At 38.4% G+C, this 21,639-nt stretch overlaps 1 protein-coding gene across 4 annotated transcripts in view; it reads right to left on the reverse strand.

The window, feature by feature from the left end:
* bach2b (BTB and CNC homology 1, basic leucine zipper transcription factor 2b) overlaps positions 1-21,639 on the reverse strand; it is an 87,698-nt gene that overhangs the window by 35,396 nt on the left and 30,663 nt on the right. Inside the window, exon 1 of one of the 4 annotated variants that reach the window (XM_067481900.1) lies at positions 6,136-6,217. The exons of the other annotated variants lie outside the window; for them this stretch is intronic. The gene's annotated coding sequence lies outside the window, so the exon portion shown is untranslated. Of the gene's footprint in view, positions 1-6,135; positions 6,218-21,639 lie in introns of those variants that run through there. 4 annotated transcript variants of the gene reach the window in all.

The following is a 21,639-nucleotide window of genomic DNA, read 5'->3' on the forward strand; positions in this document are numbered from 1 at the left end:
ACACACATTAATGTATGAGGCCTAGTGTGGAACAACTGTGTCAGTCCAGACTTCTCCTGTGGTTCTGGCCTGTCCAAATGTTGCAGAGTCTACTTGTTTTACCAAACATTTCTCAGTTGGCTCCCTAAGATAATGAGCTGTCTTCCAAGAATAATATTTCCACATGCGGTTGCAAAATTTAGAGCAATCCAAACATGCTATTTCTACCCTCCAGTGAGCATTCACCTCTCTTTGACTTCAGATGATTTGTTGCAGTGGAAGGAAAATGCAAGGATGACACAAACATAAGTTACACACACACATATTCTCAGAGACAGACATACCCAGAAACACACACCACAAAATTGCAGGTTGTGGCAGAATTCATATTAAGAATGCTGATGGATGCAAAAGACTTTTTTTCATTCTTTTTTTTTACTTCCAGGGTTATATGGTCGACAACGGCTCTTTTCTGCCACACTATTATTGATGCGGCTAACTGTCCTGGTGCATTGCAAATATTCCTGTGTAGATCAAAAGTGCAGCGTGGTAGTGAATAATGAGTATGCTCCAGCAGTCAAGCTGACTTCAGGATTTACCTTTGCCTGCTCCTGCTGATCTGAAGGAGACTGAAGAAAACTAATGTGGCCGGAGCATGTTAGCTCTCAGCTCATTTTCATTATAACCAGACGGTGCAGAAGAAGGAACTGCACTCAATGCTCTGTGCTAAACATTACTTTCATTATGTTCCCCTGTTTGTCTCACAACATCCATCAGTGAATGCAGGGTCACTATAGACTGCACCTGCTGTTGCGTCATTGTTGACCTTGGTCAGATTAATGGCATGGTGCAGTGTAATCTCACCTCCAATCTTAACTCAATATCTTCTATGTATCAAACAGTTCAACAGTATCGGTATCAACATTTGATTACTTTCTGAGAGAGAGATGGAAAAATAGTTATTAATTTCAGTGCATTGACGAAGTTAGCTGATTTACTGAGTTTCTTCTGCGAAGAGACAGTGTGTGACTGCTATAAACTAACCTTGTTAACTGCTGTTTTTTAGGGAAACAAATTGCAAATGGATTGCAACAAATTGTAACCTTTTAATATTAATTTATATTGTATGTTGGTTCAGTGTCTTGCTCAAGGACCCTTTGACACGTGAGCCACAAACTACACTGTCAGGTGAACTGGAGCAAATCTGGACATTAACATCCTCCAACTCTGTGCTCTTACACACATGTCAGCTTTCAGACACTGTCTCACGCTGACTGAAGGTAGAATATAGCTTCAATAAATAACTAGTCAACAATGACACCGACAGAGCTACGGGACACGCTTTGCATTATTAGATACATGCAGCAGCAAACAGTGCTTTATCATTGTTAATGTGCTTCTCTGTCACGGCTCTTGGTTAAGTAAGAGCAAAACGAAATACTATGGTAGTTACAGGCAGGAGTAACACTCACATCACTCGTACAATAGCCTGCAAGATACACATTTGCTATATGATTTTATGCACACATCAGTGTTTTAATTGTGTAGTGTATACTATAGTGCTTCATAAATTAATTCATTTATTCATTCAGAAATAGCACACATACATATATAATCCAAACCTCAAAAATGTCCCCTTCTTTTGTCCAGTTTGTCCATGAGAATTCAGTACTTAAAATAATGGATTTAAAATGAAATTCCCTAACAGTTTTAACTAGATTTACACTTACAGTAAACCCTATTTTTTTACTCACTTAAGTAAAAGACCTTAAGTCATACGATGCTCAGCTGAGTGCAAACTGAGTGCTACGGAAGTTATACTGTAATCACACACCATGTGGCAAAAATGACAAACATTTGAGACAAAAGAATGGGGAATCAGCAAGCCTGGCTCTGTCCACAGTTTCATAATACTCTTCCCCACAACTCTACAGCTCAGCAATTTACAAGATGCATCTCATTCATACATTCTGCACACAAAAGGTAAAAGAAAAACTGTTCGTCAGTCATGGTCTGTATTACATTCCTTTAAGATACTCTTCTTGAGATTTTTATGTGCATAAAGTATTTGCAAAAGCTCAAAAGTAATAAAGCAACAATACATGTTCTTGTAACATTTACCTTTGAAACAAAGCCAATACTGTAAGGTGCACTGAGGCATCTTGTTTGCTTTGTCCTTCGAGCAAATAAGTCTTGAGCACTGCTTCAATTCCCACATATTGCCATGTCAGACCTAAGTGTTTAGCATTTAGAAAAACACAATGAGATTTAAAAGATCCAAGCATCAACTTATTGTCTGCTGCTACTGTTCTACTGAGTCATTGTTCAAATGTCAGTTTTAGGACATTCTGCTGACAAGTTCTATGGCTGTTTTTGGCAAGATGGGGATAGACACATACACTAGATGAACATCAACAGGAGATGATGGTTTATTCCAACTAAGGTCTTTAAGCTTGAATATATCACAGGCCCATTCATAAATACCTGCAAGAACACCATTGTTACAAATACCTCCGCTGCTTGGAAGTCTACTTCGGCCTACAGCTTTCTGTGGGATAATCAGTCCCATTGCACACAGATACACAGCATTGCTTTTTTTACTAGACAAAGTTAGTCTCAGCTGCCTTTGATATACTTCAATAACATTACCTAGTCAGCCAGTAGAGTCAGAGGCTGACTCACATTACCATTGTATCAGAGGGCACAATTATTGGAGGAGGACTTCTGCCAGATGACTGTAATTACACTGAAGACAAACATAGTTTTTATTGGAGTTATCAAACTGAGTCAGAGCGACAAATGTCCTCACAGATGTACAAGGCAGCAAAAATCATGGAATGTGATAGTAGCTAGGTAACTGTAAAGGACTAATCCAGTTTAAACATTAAAAATGACATACAGGTCTCTTTTGTCAGTGTATGCAAGCGAAAAAGCAGAATCCCTTTTAGAACTATAAAATGGTGTCTTTGAATTAAATGTGCAGATCATTTTTTCTGCAGAAGTTTCATTTCCTCAAGTGAAACTATATACTTCCTCATACCCTCAGAATAGTGTTTGTGCCACTCATGTGCACTTTACTATGACATTAACAAATCACATTCATTATCCCTAAGAAATGTATGACAGCAATTCTGTGTTGTAGATAGAGGATTGGAATAGGGTCATGTTGTTTACATCTTGGGGCTCAGACATCAGATTTGATGATGATCAGATGCTTTGATTGCATCAATGTGCAGAGCCCCGTGTGTGCTGATGGCCTATAGACAATATGACAAACATTATTTGGCGTAAATAATGAAATAAAGCAAAAATACAGCTTTGGGTCTGTTTCAGGTCTACAGATTTGTAGTTTTACTATCTAAGGTGCGATTTCCAATAATGAAACCAATAGCATAATTTAATTAAGTCATCCTGATAAAAACAATTGTCCCTTTAATGAAATGTGCCCAGTTTGTAAAGCTTGTTGTCACGATGCTGAAATTAAACTTCACTTTTGTAAAATGAGTGAATAATATTTGAAATTCATTACATTTATTGTGGTATCACAATCTTAAAATGTGCTTGTGAAGTAATATAGTACTGCAGTCTCCTTTAGTATTTGGTGGTAAATAGTCTGCACTTATATATAGCTTTCCTATCTATTGGCACTCAAAGCACTTTTCACTGGTTCTTATTAACCCATTCTCACTCACACTCATACACCAATGGAGGAGCTGCTATGCAGCTGGCCAACACTCAACTACAGTAAGTTGTGGTTCAGTGTCTTGCGCAAGGACACTTTGACATGTCACCAGAGGAGCCGGGGATTGAACCAGCAACTGCGAGATTGGTGGACTCGCTCTACCTTCCTGTCGCCCCTAATCATATGGGTTCTCTTTGAGACAAATGGCAAAGATCATCAGAAACCCAGAAATTTATTAGAAACAAAGAATGGGGATATGAGGCACAGGGATTGATTAAACAGGGATTACATTATCTGAGCTGTAATATTAAATGTTAATACGTATGGACTAGGACATAGTGCTCCCAGCTTGCTTCAAATGTCTTCCTGGCTATTATGCAATTCCACTCCTCTTTATATTTTCTGGAACATTTTATTTCATACCGATTGTTTAGGCTTCTAATGAATTAAAATGCCCAGAAATGATCCTTATCAGTCATGTAGACTTTTAAATCAATAAATAAAGGTTATTTCTGTGAGGCTGTAATTTCATTTAGTAAAGTTACTGTCTAGGTTGACACAACACTGCCTCTGTAGCTTATGGCAGTGTTGCAAAACCATTTTATTGCCATCAATAGTAAACTGTCATCAAAACTAAAAAACAAAACTGATTCCTCTTTTCTGAAAAAACGGCATGTTCTAATCACTGATTGTGGTTTGCACCTGCTAATAACTGTTAGTGACACAAACAAAGCTAGTGGTCAGACTGAAAAACAACCAGACAGAAAACTTTTAATTGAGGAAATCTCATAAATGTGTCTCTTAGCATTGCTGTTAAATCACAAATAATTATGTTTAAAGGAAGCAAATTTTTTTTTTTTTTTTGAGGAAGTAAGACTGATGTGCATCTGCAATGCAAGAAGCAAACTGAGTAATAAAATCTAAATCTAAAGTGACTTAATCTATAAACACAAGAACCTTTACTGGGGTGAGGTGTTTTCTATATTCTAACAGAGAACAGCAAGTACAGGTATTAGGTCATTTCTTACACTCCTAAATAGCTTTTCAAAAGATCACTGGGATGATGATATTGATCCTATAATAATTTATGCAAGGCAGCTATATTTGAGATATGCAGCTAATGCTGGCCTGGCAATAATATATGATAATATACTGAGGAATGTGAAACCACAGCAGTGTATCTTTGCCATATATGATCACACTGACACAAATGTTTGAATACATTTGATAAGTAGTAAATACAATAACACAGGTATTCCTGGTTTGTTTTTGCATGAAAACAAATACCAGATCCTTTAAACAAAAGTTCTACGTATAAAGTCTGAAGTGTGAGACACAGTGTGGTCTCTGACTACAGCAGGACTCATTAAGTGTAAGTCCATCTTCATATTATTCAAGTAGAAATCAATAATTTCTCCCTGGGCTTTTGTCAGAGGAATAAGCATCAATTCAAGGAAAGCTCGATGCACATGAGCTAATTATCTAAAACTGGACTGCAGAAATGTCGTCCTTGATCTAATAGAAGTGGTTGACAGGAGACACCTGTCGGCGACTGTAGAGCAGGAAAGTGGTTGTCCACCATTCTGGCAGTTGTTGGTTCAATCCCCGGCTCCTCTGGTGACATGTCAAAGTGTCCTTGAGCAACACACTGAACCCCAACTTAGTTGCTCCCGTTGAGCGTTGTGTTGCCAGCTGCATAGCAGCTCCCCCATCGGCGGCTGAATGTGTGTCTGATTGTGAGTGCTAATAGGTAGAAAAATGAGTGCATTCCATTTACCTGCTCTGGACCACTTTAATGCAATGCTCTAAGTTTAGCATGGTTTGGTGCTCACAGTAACCCAGGTTAGGTTGGTGTCACCAAATTGGACCATTCCATGCTGACACTGATGAATGGAACTGACTGAGACAGTGAGTGTGTTGGAACACTCTCATGGCCCAGAATGCGCTTGGATTATCAGCCTAATTTACACTAGAGTTAGTTCATCTCCCAGCAATGGAAATATCCAGAAAGTCAGTCATATTACACACCAAAAAACTCATTAGCAGCCAATATTTGCGTCATAAAGCATCTGGGCTTCTGTCTTTGCCACCAGAGATAAACCCAAACAATCAACGAAGAGACAAGCTGAAACAGATGGTTAGACCTCTTGGCCACATGTTTGAGGACAGGCCTCTACAACATGTCTACAAAATCTGGTGTTACTGTGGTGCCTGGCAGCTGTTTCTATCATAATGACATTCAAGATGCTATTTCTGTGTTTGTTGCTGACTAATCACAGTTAAAAAAAACCTTCTCACCTTGAAGAACGAGACAAACAAAGATCCCCATCTAAAATGGTGCTCAGGTCATAAACTAAACCATAAAGTGTTGGAGATTCCTGATGAATAAGACTAAACTGCATTGTCTTAGCCTTCCATACACCACAGAAAGAGAAAATAACAACCAAGCCACGAACACTTTACAGTAGCATTACCTCAGAACACCATCAGCAAACATCCAGTCATCTTATCATTCCACTCTTTGCTCTGACAACTTTCTCATGTCTTTCACTGTACGTTAACCAACAGCGACTGAGCCTGTCAGTATCTGTGGGTGGTGAGTATGACTGAGCAAGTGAGGTGTGTGTAACTGTGTGTATGTGTGTGATAGGTGGGTATGTGTTTGTGTGATGGCATGCCAGAGTATTTTGGGCCCTGCCTGCTTAAATGCAGCTTGCATGAATCATGACTTCCCACATAGTAGGTCAGTGAGTAGAGTGAGTCATATTGCTATCTTATATGGTAACGAGCAGCACATGTGACAGAAACACTGGGGTTATCTATAGACTGAGCTTGATGTTTCAAATGTCTCTAGGAGAGCTGCTCTGCCTCAGCTCTCTCTAGGTCTTCATGCACAATGACAAGTCATTTGTCATTATTTATATTCCTCTGTGATGCATCCAACAGCTAATATCATTGATATTTGTGAATTTGAGTTTCAGTTTTAAACAGTCTGCCCAACATTTTGGTGTGACTCAATATGACTCAGACACATGTTGGTTTTCATTTGACACAGCTTTAGCCTTAAACATAAATACCACATAACTGCACAACATGCACAACATGACTCACCACAAAGGATAGATATAGACAAATTCTTTGACAGAAAAAATGCACATGCTTTTTGCATTTCCTACTTTTCACACGGCCATAGGCAGATACGCACACGCAATAATCTCTTTGTCTAAACCTCTTCCTGTGCAATTGGCTGAATCAACAATGAAATAAGTTTGGTGTCTGCAGACATCTCATTCTAGAAAACACAACACCTGCCAGTATAAAGAAAACACACAAACATCTTGTGTGTTTATTGCCAATAGGAAAAATATCCACTGAGACTTGGATAGATAAGACTTAAGTGTGTATGTGGAGTGTTTTTAGAAGAAGTGAGGGAGGGAGCAGGTTCTGTGCTAATTAGACCTGTAATTTGCAAAGGGCAAACATAAATGTGACTAGGATTATACAATGAATTATTAATTGAACCTGGTGGAAATGGATGGAGAAAAGCGTGGGGCCACAGGGCTGAGGTTGAAGCCTTTATTAAAAATAATACATTTAGTGCATGCATCATGACAAAAACTCGAACCATCGTTTTGACAAAAAGCTGATGCTCAGAGCACACATGGAAAAAAGCAAGTGGAAAAAAGTCTCTCCACAGGAAAAAGCTGACACACAGACATCGCCCACGTCAAAACCTTCAAAAGCAACGTCTGCATGTGTGTGTGGGGTGTGTGTGTGCGTGCAAAACCAAGAGCATGCATGTGTGTGATCATATGTGTATGTGTGAGTGGGCTGGAGGGTTTAAGCCTGTTCATACGGCAAAGAAAACAAATTTTCACACATTCTCTTGTGTGTGTGATATCTCAAGTTGTAAAAGTATATACAGGTGCAATATCAGTGCAATTGAATAGAAATCCAGCTTTCAGACATTCACCATCTCTTAAAATTCAGGCTTGGAGCAGCGTCTTGCTCAATGACACTTCCTCATGTCAAGCCTAGGATGAAAGCAGTAACTGGGGGATTGGAGGACAACCACTCTATCTCCTGCGCCACAGTTGCCAGTTTTTCTTTCTAGTGAAAAGGCCACACAAAAGACCAAAACGATTTAACTCCGGACTTGCTATCTTCTTATACCTCAGATTTTACAGAACCAATTAAATCAGAAATGAAAAATATCTTTATTAACAGAGATCTGGCCAAAGAAGGAGACTACTGATACCACAACAAATAGGAATAATATCACCATAGTCTCTTGAGGGTGAGTCAGGCAGTGCAGGCTGTCAATTTACTCTAACTGTGTTGATGCCAGTGTGATAGACATTGGATAAGGGGGCACATTGACTTGTTCTCTCACCCAAAGCTGAGCTGGAGGCTTGCTCACATTTCCTAGCCACAAAGCAGCCATAGCAGGCTAGATGAGCCACACAGAGCAAGGGAGCTAATTAGAGAAGTGACGTGAGGGTATAAATATATGTTATGCACACACACACACACACACACACACACGCACACGGAAGGGGACTAGACTGTTTGACTGATTAGTCTTTACAGAGTAGTGGAATAGTGTACCTACACATACAGTCCACATTATTGGAATGTTAGGAAGATTACATTTGTGTTTGCTGAAGACGTGTTTAGGATAAAAATATGAATATCAAAAATTTGGATATAAAAAGGATAAATCATCATCAAGCAAGACAGCTGATAAGTTGTTAGGAATCTGAAAAAACTGTGGATAACAATCAGACACGAACATTACACAAACACCATTCAGAATTCTTGGAAGAAACAAAAGGAAGCCCTCTACTTCCCCGCTTCTCTCTGATTTGTGCCTTGGCATATCATCTTCCTAATTTCCCCTCCTGCAGTGGTACAGCCCAGTAATCAACTACTCATATTGTTCACCTGTTCTCTGGCATATTTAAATGTTTTCAGCTCCTTTTTGTTGCCAGATTGGTGGTTGCTGTGTGTGAGTGCATGTGCAATGTTCCAGCCTGTTATTTCCTGCTCCTGACCCGCTGGCGTTGACTTGTTTCAGCCCTGGCCATTGCCTCTGCCTGACCCTGCCCTGCCCTGTGAGTCTCATAATCATTATTTACAGATCTGTGGACTGTTCTTTGGATTCTGGATTCTAGATTTTGGATTGTGGCTTTGTGGCAGTGACTGTTTGGGTGATTTAGGTTGTGTTGTACATTTTCTTTGTGCTTCTCTGTATCCTTCCCTCCCCTGCTGAGCTCTGCCATTTTCCCCTCTTACCTATAGAACTCTATCATCTCAGCGCATGGCTGGTAGTGTTGAAGTCTTTCAAGCCAGCATCACTCCCCACCGAGAAAGATGCAATAATACATCAACTAGAAGCTAAAATTCAGAACTTTTCCTTTTTATGTCTTTTTAAAACCAAATCTTCTTTGTTTGCCTTTGAAATTTGCCTTGCTCTTCCAAGACTTTTCGAGGACTTTATAGAAGACATTTCACAAGATGCAAACCCTTCATCGAAAGCAAGAATAAGAGCCAAGTTATAATTGGCCAAAAGGTGCAGAGATAAGCCCCGAAAATTTTGGAACAATGGTTTATATGGACTGAAGCCAAAGACAACATCTACCAAAGTGTGGGAGGATCCACTAATAAGTGAACCGCAGTGTCTTAAGTTTGTATGGCTGCATCTGGAACAGGCCTCCTGATTTAATTATACTACTTTTCACCTATGCACTCTCGTATAATGTTGCCTTGCATTGCCTTTGTTTTCCAGCTTGGGGGGGGGGGGGGAGGTTTTGACAAAATATGTTTGTATAATAATGACGATTTTTCTTTTTATGATTGAAGTTCATTACTTCCTACTTACTTGCAATGTTTGTACAGTCTCATAAAACACTACCTCAAATTAGTAAAATTATTCTTCACTTCACACACACATCAGACATAATGGTGATTTACAGGTTTGTTGGCAATGTATTGTCTTAGTTATCGTTAACTGACAATGTAAAAACCCTTGTTAAACATTTAACCCTGTTTTACATCGTTATTCTTTTTTTTTTCTTGTTTCCTTAAATATACATTTTTCCAAAATTGCAGGAAAACACAGCAATATTGGAAATTTATAGTAAATTACATTGGGTAGTCGACTGTGCCACAGGAAGGAACAGCGGTCGTCCACCAGTCACACAGTTGTTGGTTCGACCTGGCTACTCTGCTCACATGTCAAGTGTCCTTGAGCAAGGCACTGAACCCCAACTTAGTTGCTTCTGGTGAGTGTTGGCCAGCTGCATAGCAGCTCCCCCATCGGTTTTATGTGAGTGTGAATGGGTGAATAAGAAGCAGAGTAAAGCCCTTTGAATGCCAATAAGTAAAAAAGCGCTATATAAGTGCAGACCATTTATCATTTGTGGGCAAAGCAGAATAGCGCTATATAGAATCTGATTACTGTCAGTTATTGGATTTTGCAATCTTAAGAAAAAGGCACACAATGCCTTGATATGTGTATTAAGGGCTTTTATAGTGGAAGAACATGTAAAACACTAAGAAAACATATAAAGGTGCACTTTAAATCCACTCTGTAGATGTAATACCGAGCTCATGAAAGTTGTTATTTTTAGTTCATTTTTAGTGGAGAAAAAAAGAGGCGTGCTTTACAATAAATCACTTTAAAAAATATTAATTTGAATCCTAATCTTAAAGTACAGTCGACCTAATTATGTGCATGTTAGGGTCTCAGAAAGCCATCATTAAGCCCGCTGATATCACTGATTTGAAATCAGGTACCACTAAGGTACTGGTTTCTGTGACAAATCACAAATCCACCATTATGGTGTTTAAACATGTTGCATGTCAGTTTGACATGTGTCATTTTGAGGCATTTACAGTCTAAAGCATGTTGCATGTCATGCAACATGCTTTAGACTGTAAATGCCTCAAAATGACACAACTTGTAATATACATGCTATTATGTATTGTACTCCCCCAATGCAGAGAATTACCATACTGTAGGTCAGTCTAAGTACTTCAACATAAGACCTGACTGCTTCAAATCAAGAGCAAGGGTACAAAATGAAAGGTTATGGTTTCAAGTGTGCGCAAATGTAACACAGTGCGGTTTAGTGGCTTTTGGGCAACAGTCTTGATGACTCAACCTGAGAAGAGAAAGTAGTGCTTATTGATTGGACCCCTTTGCACGCCCAAACATCACAAGTCACAGTGGAAATATTTGCAGGAGGAAGAACTGTATCATCCGTGAACGTTGTGTCAAATGTGATAGGTGTTTGGTTTTCATCACTTGATTGCTATCACAACAGATATTGGGTGATAAATAAGCTGCACAGTATTTCAGTCTAACTAATATTTGTTATGCACATTCACATAATGATTGCAGAAATTCTGAACTGGTATTGTTTTGTTTCTGGAGAGCAGGTTTATTAAAAACTTAGACTTGGATAAAAACTCTCAAGAGTTAACAATCTCCTTTCCTGCCACGACTGAAGATGTTAATATTGATTAAATAAGACTTGTCTTAGTTATCGCTCTCATTAGATTTGGGTACTACACATAAGATTTGTCCACAGAGTCATTGCATTATTAGTTGGTTCTACAATACTGAAACTGGGACATTAACATAATTACTGTAATTAAAACAAATCTCTGAATTAGACATTTGAAATACATAAAAAATTGTAATACATTAATGTAATGATTCAAAACACCCAAGCCAGACACAAAAATGCAAGCAGTGAAGCACGTTCAGTCTCATATCAGAGCTAAAATGCAGTGAAATTACTGTCTACATATTGTAGGTGAGGTGTCTTCCATTTGGAAGATGCTCTGAATATATCTAAATTAAAAATATCCTCTTAGCATGAGGACCAAGTTATTAACATGAAAATTTTAAGGAACACGAAGACTAGTTGTTTATGGGATATTTATATGGATTTGTTTAATCTTAGTCAAATTTTAGTAGGACTGATGTGGATAGTTTTCATAAAGCAGTGAGTATGACTTGGATCCTGAGCTTCTTCAGAATAAATAACACGCAAAAAACAAAATTTGCACGTTGGTGTGTACTAAACTCTTAATACTCACAGTTGTTATACCTGGTGTCTGCTGTACCACACACACAGTGGGCTGTTTTTAAAAAGCAGGCCACAGGTCAAATTACTCACTTACTCTCTTGACTCCTAAAAGATCAATATTCTCTTAACGTCTATTGATTTCCTCTTGATTTAAACATTGAAATTGTTACAAGTTCGAGGAGGACTGCTCATTGAAAATGCAGGTAGGTGTTTTTGGATAAGTCATTCTGGTAGAGTCCAAACCTCACACCACCACAACTCTGTGTAACACAGTGCAGCCAGACCACAGCACACTGCACACACTAACCGTCTATACTGCATCACATTTTTCTTAGTGATCTGATTGTTTTTCCAATAATAATTTAAAATGAATTAGATGTGACAATACTGTTGTTTAGTGTTCAAAACAAGTTTAATGTTCCTTCCTGTTGTGTTTGTAAGAGATTCAGTGAGTCTCTCCAAATAATGGTATGAAAGTGAATTTTCACATCTTTATCTATTCAGTAGATATACACACACAGTATGATGATGCAGTGATCACTTGCTCTTTTCTTGCATGTAAAATTCCCTTTCTCTCATGAAAGGTCACATAGGGAAATTTTTATGCACTGTTTTATTCACCAGTCCATCAAAAGGGGAATTAATCTTACTCATATGCAAATGGTTTATTTTAAATGTAAGCAGTTCAGATTTTGGACTGGTTTCTCATCAGTCACTGTTGAAGGACTGGTATTGTGGCCCCTTATTTTCTTCACAATAAAAGCACTGCAGAACTGCTCCTGAGCGCACACACACAGATTATGCATTGTGGGAGCACTTACAAGACTGAAATTCTCCACACTTCTAGGTTAAATTAGAAGCAGAAATGCTAAGTCCTTCTATTCTTTTGCTCTGTCTCAAAGTTCCCCCCTCTGCCACTCTCACCAAGTGCAGAGCAAACTTTACACAGACTGAAGTGGCCAGTCTTCCCTTCAGATCAGCCCTGTCCAACCTCTGGAGAAAAAACACACACGCAAACTGCTGCTATTTGTGGATGAGACGGCAATGGCTGAAATGAGATGGTAGACCACGGCCTGTGGAAAGACATTGGTTTGTCTAGTGGCACTGAGTTCCAGGAAGGTATGACTGAAGGACATCTCTTTGTGAGGGTCCTTAGCATTTTAGCTGGTCTGTGGCAACGCAGCTGACACCCCAGTGGACACAGCCTGGGACGAGGCCATATTAAATCTCTGAACAGGGCTAAATGAGTCTTCTTTATCCTTGCATTGTTTCTTGACCGAGGTCAACCTCTCTGCACACCACAAATTACTCCCTGAAACTCAGACAGGCGAACAGAGAATTTGCTACAGTCCCTTTTTGTCCCTTTTTTGTAAGAGGCTATTTTAGCTACCTAATGCTATGATGGAATTATAATGATCCAGGCTGCCCAGAGGAAAAAAACATAAAAAAACATGTTAAAAAGTATACTGGTTTGTCTGTCTGACCGGTCATTATTTTTGCTTGTTAAATTTCCATTATGAAAAAAAAAAAAAAATTAAGGTGATACGCATCACCTTGAGTTAATATAGAGACACATACGTGTGTGTCTTATTATAATAAGACAAATACGTATCTGTCTCTATATCAACTTTTTGGGGACAGCAACCATGGTGATGATGAATCAGAGCTGCTGTGTAAGTATTAATAAAAGGTTTGCCAGGTTTGGAGAGTATGGGAATAATGTCCTTCATAACTGCGGGATGTGTCTCTCACGGACCCTAAAAAGCTCTACTAAACAGTAACCGTGCAGCTAATTGCTGAAGTGAGTGGAAACAGACACAACCCTACAGACTTTATTAACTCCTACCTTATGATTGGAGCAGGAACAAAGTGTTCTAACTGTGCAGAATTCTCTAAACTGGACTCCACCTCTTGCCTGTTAATATCTTTAAAACACCACACTGGGACATGGGCCCTAGTTTCTCATTATTTCGCATTATTCCAACTCGCTCTGCGGGTTGTGCTGCTAGACACCACTGAGCAATCAAAGAAATTCTAAATGCTACACAATGGTTTCAATGTATTTATAGGTTATATAATTAATAATTAATATAAGAATCTTATGTTCTTTCTCATGACACGTTGTCAATTTTAGGTTTTTACTGTATACACTAATAAGCCACAAGATTAAAACAATCAGGTGATGCAGTATTGAAGTTATGGCTGATCAGTGTAAACTTTGTATGTGGTCGGTCTCAACAAACCAAGCAAAGAAGAACATGTGAAAGCTTTACCAAGCTGACATTAAAGAGCTAATTTGTATCTGACTAACTATACTGTATCTGACAATTTATTTTTTTTCCTGGTCACTGCCGCCAAATGCTTTCTCAAGGGGGACTGTGATTATATTGCTGTGATTTGGTGCTATAGAAATTTTTAAATTTAATTGAATGGAAATCCATCTTCACAAACTGGGCCTAAAATGTCTACATATTTATGAAAAGAAGAATGTAACAAGAATACACAGGGATCTGATCCATTCATGTGCATGCTGTCCAATATCCTGAAAATGCTTTGAAGTGTCTTTTCAAGCCTGTGTCTTTTTGTTAGAGCATATTGACAATTTCTTTCTAGCCTGCTTCCACTGACATGTGCAAAAAAATAGAAAACTCAACGATTTACAAGTACAGTAAAATTGGTCTGATTGTACTACAAGAGCCAATCTGCCAATTGATCATGTGATGGTAGGTGAATTAATGGCAGGTCACAGGTGACGTTTATCTAACCAGTTGTTCTTTCTGCCCTCTGTCACCGGTGAGGTCCTAACGATATCTCAACAAACAAGAAAACAAGAACAATACTTTGACTTTTACTTGCCTTCCACTGACTTTCAGCCTAAATGAGCTTAATAACTCTGAACAGAATTCAGTTCAACCCCTTTATTAAATGTGTGACAAGTGTGTGTGTGTGTGTGTGTGTATATGCAAAGAGCAATATCTTTGATTTTCAAATTAAAAAACTCTGAGGTAAACGGTCTGCACTTATATAGCGCTTTTCTACCTAGTGGTAATCAAAACTCTTTACACTGCTTCTCTTCTTGCACACTCACTCACAGATGGGGGAGCTGCTATGCAGCTGGCTGCTGTCAGCAACTAAGTTGGGGTTCAGTCTTGCTTGAGGACACTTCGACATGTGACCAGAGGAGCTGGGGATCGAACCAGAAAATGCAGGATTGATGGACTCCTGCACCGTAGTCGCCCCTCAACTAATAGCTAAACTATTTTTTTGTGTGTTGATGTGTTTTGATACTGTACCTAAGATAACTCAGTACCTGTATACACGCTTCAGCATGAGCACAGTGGGTGTACTATATATATATATGACAAAGTGGAATATTCTAAGCCTGTTCCATATTAGTTAGCTGTCATAATCTTTTCTTCAAACATCTGCTTGGGCCCGTAACAACAACCTTTCCACCACAGGATGATTAGTGGCGGGACTCACATGGGTAGATGAAGGAGTTAGGACACAGAATCAACCTTTTCTCTCTCTTCTTCTCCCTCACATGAACACGCGCGCATGCGCACCTCACACACACACACACACACACACACACACACACACACACACACACACACACACACACACACACACACACACACACACTCTGACTGTACTAATGAAGGTGGTGGGGGAATTTGGACCCCTTTTCACTTCCCCATTCCTGCACAGATAAAGCCTATGTACTCTACAGTGTATGTTTAGAGGATTCTTCAGTTAAGATGTGTTTGTACTTAATTCAAATTTCAATTCTAAAAAAAATATTTTGAGCACGTCACTTGTTACTACTCAGAAATGTCACAAATATTTTGGAAAGATTTTGCCTTCTAATTATGTAAACCTGTTTAGTACTGTATATACCAGCTTGTTGAATTTTCTGAAAATTTTTTATTTTATTTTTAAACTAAAAAAGTAAAAAGCAGGTTTGCTGCAAAAGACCAAAAAAAAAGGTCACAGGAGCTGATTCTAATAACCCTGCCTCATTTCATTAGTGTTATGTTAAAGTTCAAATGAACTGAGCCATTAAACAAAGGTTATTTGTTTGATATTTAAGAGGTACTACACTCCATAGTACAGCCTGCACAATTCTTCGTTTAATCTGTACATTTGATTTCTAATTGTAATGCTGATGTGCTCAGTAGGTAAATCTCAAAAAGCACTGTGAAAACACTGACAGTGCTACCAGAAAAAGTGTTGGTTCCTGTTTAAGAAGCTACATACTGAGTATTTCTTTTTGAGCTAGAACAATAAACTACTTCATCAACCCAGAATGATTCTGCTCCTCTCAATTCCCGTCCAGGAGTAAGGCAGCTTTTCTTTTATTAACCATAAATATTTTTTTTCTTTTTTTAAGATTGAGTTTACTAAATAACGTGTTAAGATTAGTTCAAATGGTAAATGTTCTGCACTTATATAGTGCTTTTCTACCTATTGGCACTCAAAGCACTTCACACTGCTTCTTATTCACCCAATCACACACCGATGGTGGAGCTGCTATGCAGCTGGCCAACACTCACCGGGAGCAACTAAGTTGGGGTTCAGTTTCTTGCTCAAGGACACTTCGACATGTGACCGGAGGAGCCGGGGATTGAACCAACAACTGTGAGATTGGTGGACAACCGCTCTACCTTCCTGCACCACAGTCGCTCATTCATTTCATTTATTACTATTTAGCACTACTACCATGCAAATACATAATTAATTATCCAATTTACTGATTGCTTCCTTCCTATATTGAGTTTGAAATAGCATATTGTCATTATATATTTGGACCTTGGGAATTAATGTTACTGCATTTCCCATGATCACAAGTGGCTTTTCTCAGGGTTTGAGTTTTTAGGGAGATCTATTTGTCTCAGACAGATGCATTTTTGAATATGTGAAAAAATTCTATGGGAGGAGCTACAAAACTGAATCAGGATAGCTGATCTGACATCATATTCAGACATACTGTAGTATTTTTGAGCTGGTTAGATTTCCATCTAACCAGCTCAAAAATACTGCTGCATTCCATTCAGATGCTCCTGCAGGTTTACTCAGTAATGCATTTATATTCATATTCATTCATATCATTACTCACAGGATCTATGAAATGTTGGAAACAGCATACTACAAAATAATGCTATTATTTTTAAAAGGCTCAGTAAAATCTACTTGAACTGAGCCTTTTAAATTGATTGGTAATTATCTCTAAGTCTCCCTCTAGCAATGCAGTGTAAAAGGTTTCTATGCCTTCAGTGTATACTATAAGATCGGGACACAATTTACAGAACATTTTCCTAAGTGCATGAGTGATCATGAATTGACAATAAACTCTACATTTTATGTATAAACTTTCTGAATTTAACTTTCAGATATTCAATTGTAAATACATAATGCAGTATTGGGATCACCTTCTCTAGAAATGGATGTTGGGATGATTCCAGTTTCTTTCCAACATTAGGTCTCTGTCGCCATACTGAATACACACACACACACACACACACACACACACACACGCACACACTTTGTTCACCCTATGCCTCTGAGTCATAATATGAAGGAGGAAGCCAGGAATGAGTCAGAAAATGTTCCACAAGCCTAATAGTACATCTGAGTGCTGCATGAATGACTCTCAGACACTGTTTGTCTCTTTAAACAATAAATAACTCGAATAATGAGACAGAACACGCTGTCTGGTGTTATCTGTTTCTGCGAATAGAATAAATGAATGGACAAACACTGATTTTGGTTGATACACTGCTCAGCCATGACAGTAACACCACCTGGTGGTGTTACTGTCATGGCTGAAGTTGTCGCTTCTCATGATAGTATAATTCATTTGTGTAAAAACTTCAAACACACAGCAGTCATAAGACAAATGGGAGCATTACGTATTCTTGAAAGTTTTGTCTTCCTGGAAATAGTACCTAACCTAATTAGGAAAAATAATAGGTTCAGTAAAACAATTGTATTTCAGTTTTTATTAAAATTATCCAATTACCGTAACAATTTTTGTTGTCATGGTAACCATAATAGCCATATGGTTAATGTTTATGGATAAAACTGACATTTTAATTGATTTTGGTTAAAAACAACTGTCTCGCTTCCAAATGTTGCTGAAGTAAATATCATGTAGTCATAATAACTGGGCTAAACATCTGGGCTTGTTTTGTGAAAGAGAGACTTAGTGAGTGCACCCTGGCTTAATAATCCTCTGTTTATATTTATAAAACTCTATTGATATTCATCATCTTATAAAGTGCAATATAGATACATTGATATAGATATAGATAGATTTTGGTTAATTTTCTGAAATCATTTAAATCTATAAAATGATATAACAGATCTTTAGGTTACAGTTATACAAAAAAGAGAAAAGCTATAAATCATCACACCTGACTTTGTGCTAAATCTCATTAAATTTTTAGGCTTCAATTTCAGTTTTAAAGTGGAGACAGGAAAATGCGTCATATATAATCTCCTCAATGGTTTCACAAAAACGGTTTAACTCAAAACAAAATTAGACATCAGTGGTGTTCATCTAAAGAGATGACCTGCATAGGAAAGGTAGTGGCATTGCTCACTCATGCATTCCGTCTGCTTCTTTACAGAGTATGATAAGGGTTTCTGCTGCTGCTGCCTGATCAACAGGGAGATTGTAGCTATTTATCCAACTGCTGGGCTGCTGCAAAGCCAACCTGGTTTGAATATTTAACCATTAATGTGAGTACAGTGACTGCAGTGCAAAGAGGGGACTTTGCATTAGCCTTGTATTATTAAAGAACTTTTTGGTGGCTATTTGAAAAGAGACATATGTGCACAGCAGATGTTTTCAAAAAGTAATCACAAACAAACACCAAAATCTGAATTAATGCTTTTCTTTAAGAGATGGAGACTCGAGTCTGTGATCTGGACTGGAGTCACACTTAAGACTCATCCTTATTACTAGTACTCGGCAAAAATGCAGCAGAGAATCTCACCTGTGAGACTTAAAGATGCAGTGGAGGACAGGGCAGAGTGAAGTTAATTTCCCCTTGAATATAAATAAGACACATGGGATTACCTTGAATATCCCAAAAATGAATGTGGAGTTGTCCTTGAAGATGGATATCGAAAGTGGCAGACAGAAAAAAACACAACACACAGCAACTCTGTGTGTCTGTTTGTGTTTATGTGGAGAGGATCAGTCTGGCTTCACTGTCTGACAGCTAAATAATAACTTTATTAATTATAAATTAGAACTTTAAATAAAACATTGAGCATTGAAATAATTTCCACATAGCAGCTACTGGTTGCTCTGTTGCTCCTTTCTCTCTCCTGTTTCTGTCTCTCTTCACTTTCCACTCATCCCAACCGGTCAAAGCAGATGGCCGCACACCCTGAGCCTGGTTCTGCTGGAGGTTTCTTCCGTTAAAGGGAGTTTTTCCTCTCTACTGTTAACTAGGACTTGCTCAAGGGGGAATTGTTGGGTTCTCTCTATACATCTATAGTCTTGACTTTATTCTGTAAAGTGCCTTGAGATGACTTTGTTGTGAATTGGCGCTACATAAATAAAGTTTAATTGAATTGAGTATGTATGTGGGTTAAAGGTAGATAGCATTAACTGTGCATAAAAGCACAGCATAGCATAAAACTGTGTTACACCTACAAGTAAACTATTTTGATACATTTTAGAGCATTTGTGACACTATTTCGAGATTTTATATGAACCAAACAATGAGTTTATTAAAGGAAAAAATGACGGGTGATAATATAAATAATGATACTGTCTGGCAGGAGATAAAAGAATAATGAAATGCAGTATTCAATTCCTTCAATGCAGGAAGGGATAGAAAACTCATTACATCCATTAGAGATTTGAGACTTGACTTGGACTTGCAATTAACGATTGGTGTGGATCCCTGGTTTGAGCTAAGTTGCAGCAAAACGTGCTCGCATAGTGCTGCAAACCACAGAGAACTTTTACTGTTTATGTAGCAGGTGTCTTCATTCTCTGTTAACCAGGTAACTGACCACCCCCATTGATGAAGTGGCTTTGTATGGGAGCCTCCACAATGTACTGTACAGAAACTAGAGCTTGAATAGATGGATAAGTGAGTTTCTTTCTCCATGGGGAGCCACTGTTTACTGAGCACAGGGCGGGCTGAGGACCAGCACAATGGTGTTGCTGGGCCTTTGTGCCTAATATTGATGTCATGCTACTCATCTCCACATTATCCCTGCTATTGATTAATCTGATCTCAGCCTGGAGCAGTGAGGAACAACAACACACAGAGCTCCTTTTTTTCTTCCCCCTCCTCACACAGATTCCCACATGCCCAGAGAGAAACCAAGCACCCCTCTGCTCACAGTTTACGATCAGAAGCTGCATCAATACTGCTAAAATTGGAAGTCTCTACCTGCAAATTCACACAGTAGTAGAAGTTTTCACACCTCCTGCCTGCATGGGTCTTACAGCAAAACAATCACTACGAAGACTGTGTTTGGTGGTCATGAAGCAGCTACTCTCTCTGCATGTTGATTTGTTTCAATGTAAAGCTATTATCATGAATGTAGTGGCACTGAGTTGCTGCAGATGTAACTGTGCAGAAATTTAAGTTGCATTTATTTAAGATGGTAATGGCTAACAAATTACTTACAGAGAACCCTGCCAGCAACTTTACAGTAAGTGGAAAATCTTAATCACCCACTGTAACACAAAAAAAATCAGTGGAAATGTAGGCTGCACCTACTACCACTCATTGTTTCCACAGAGGAAAACATACAGGGGTTTTAACATATTCATAAAATCATAAAGTCAGACTGTATCACATCCCTGACAGCAGAATATCAGCCTCTGTGGAGGGAAGTGGGCAGAACATCAAACACATGATGACTAACTGAATGGCATTTAGCAAAATGCATCTATTGATATTACTTCACTTCCCTCCTCACTGTGCTAAACAGTTTGGTTTTTGCATGTATAATTTCAGTTTGACAACTTTCATTTTTTCTGCATTTGTGTTCACAATTTACCCCACTAAGGGCAAAACAGTAGCATATTACCAGTCATATTTCTATGGATTTGTATCTATCCAAAATGAAAAATGCAAAATTGCAGATGTTTGATGTGTAACAATCCACAATCCAACCCAGTTTCCTAAAAAATAAACTGCTGCAAATACAATACTATGTTTAATAATGCTACAGACTGCAAGAAACTGAAACTGGAAGATTAGATTTATTGGAGAATAACACATAAGAAAACATTTTACACATGATCAGTAGCAACTAGGCTTTTACATTAACTGTCAACGTTTCCTTATTATTTTAATATATATATAGAGGTTTAGAGACTTGTGAGAGTCTCCTCCTGTGAAATACAAAGTACATCACTTGTACCTTGTGCCAAAAAGCTATTTATTATCATTTGGCAACATCTAGTGGCTGTAGTGAATGGAAGACTATCACAGAGTACTTTCACACCATACTCAAATACCGGTCTGTGTTTGAATATATTTTATTTAGTATGTATGGTATGGTAAGACTTGCTCATATCAAAAGGTGCCCTATGTTCCTTTTTATGTGAGATTACTGACTAGTCCTAGTACCACCAAGAGCAACCATGGTGCCAGTCCCGAGCCCGGATAAAAAAAAAAAAAAATGGGAGGGTTGAGGCATGAAGGGCATCTGGTGTAAAATCACATACAAAATCATCGTGCAGAACACATTCTGCTATGGCTACCATTCGTTTTTTAGACCAAAACTGGCACTTTTACTTCAGTATTGAGTGTGTGTTCTTCTAACTCTGCAGACTTTCTGTGTACGGGGCTGTGTAGCTTTAGACTGCTCGAAGTGGCCATGCTGACTATTGTCCTC

This window comes from Channa argus, chromosome 17 (assembly GCF_033026475.1).
Source record: "Channa argus isolate prfri chromosome 17, Channa argus male v1.0, whole genome shotgun sequence".
Lineage (NCBI taxonomy): Eukaryota > Metazoa > Chordata > Actinopteri > Anabantiformes > Channidae > Channa > Channa argus.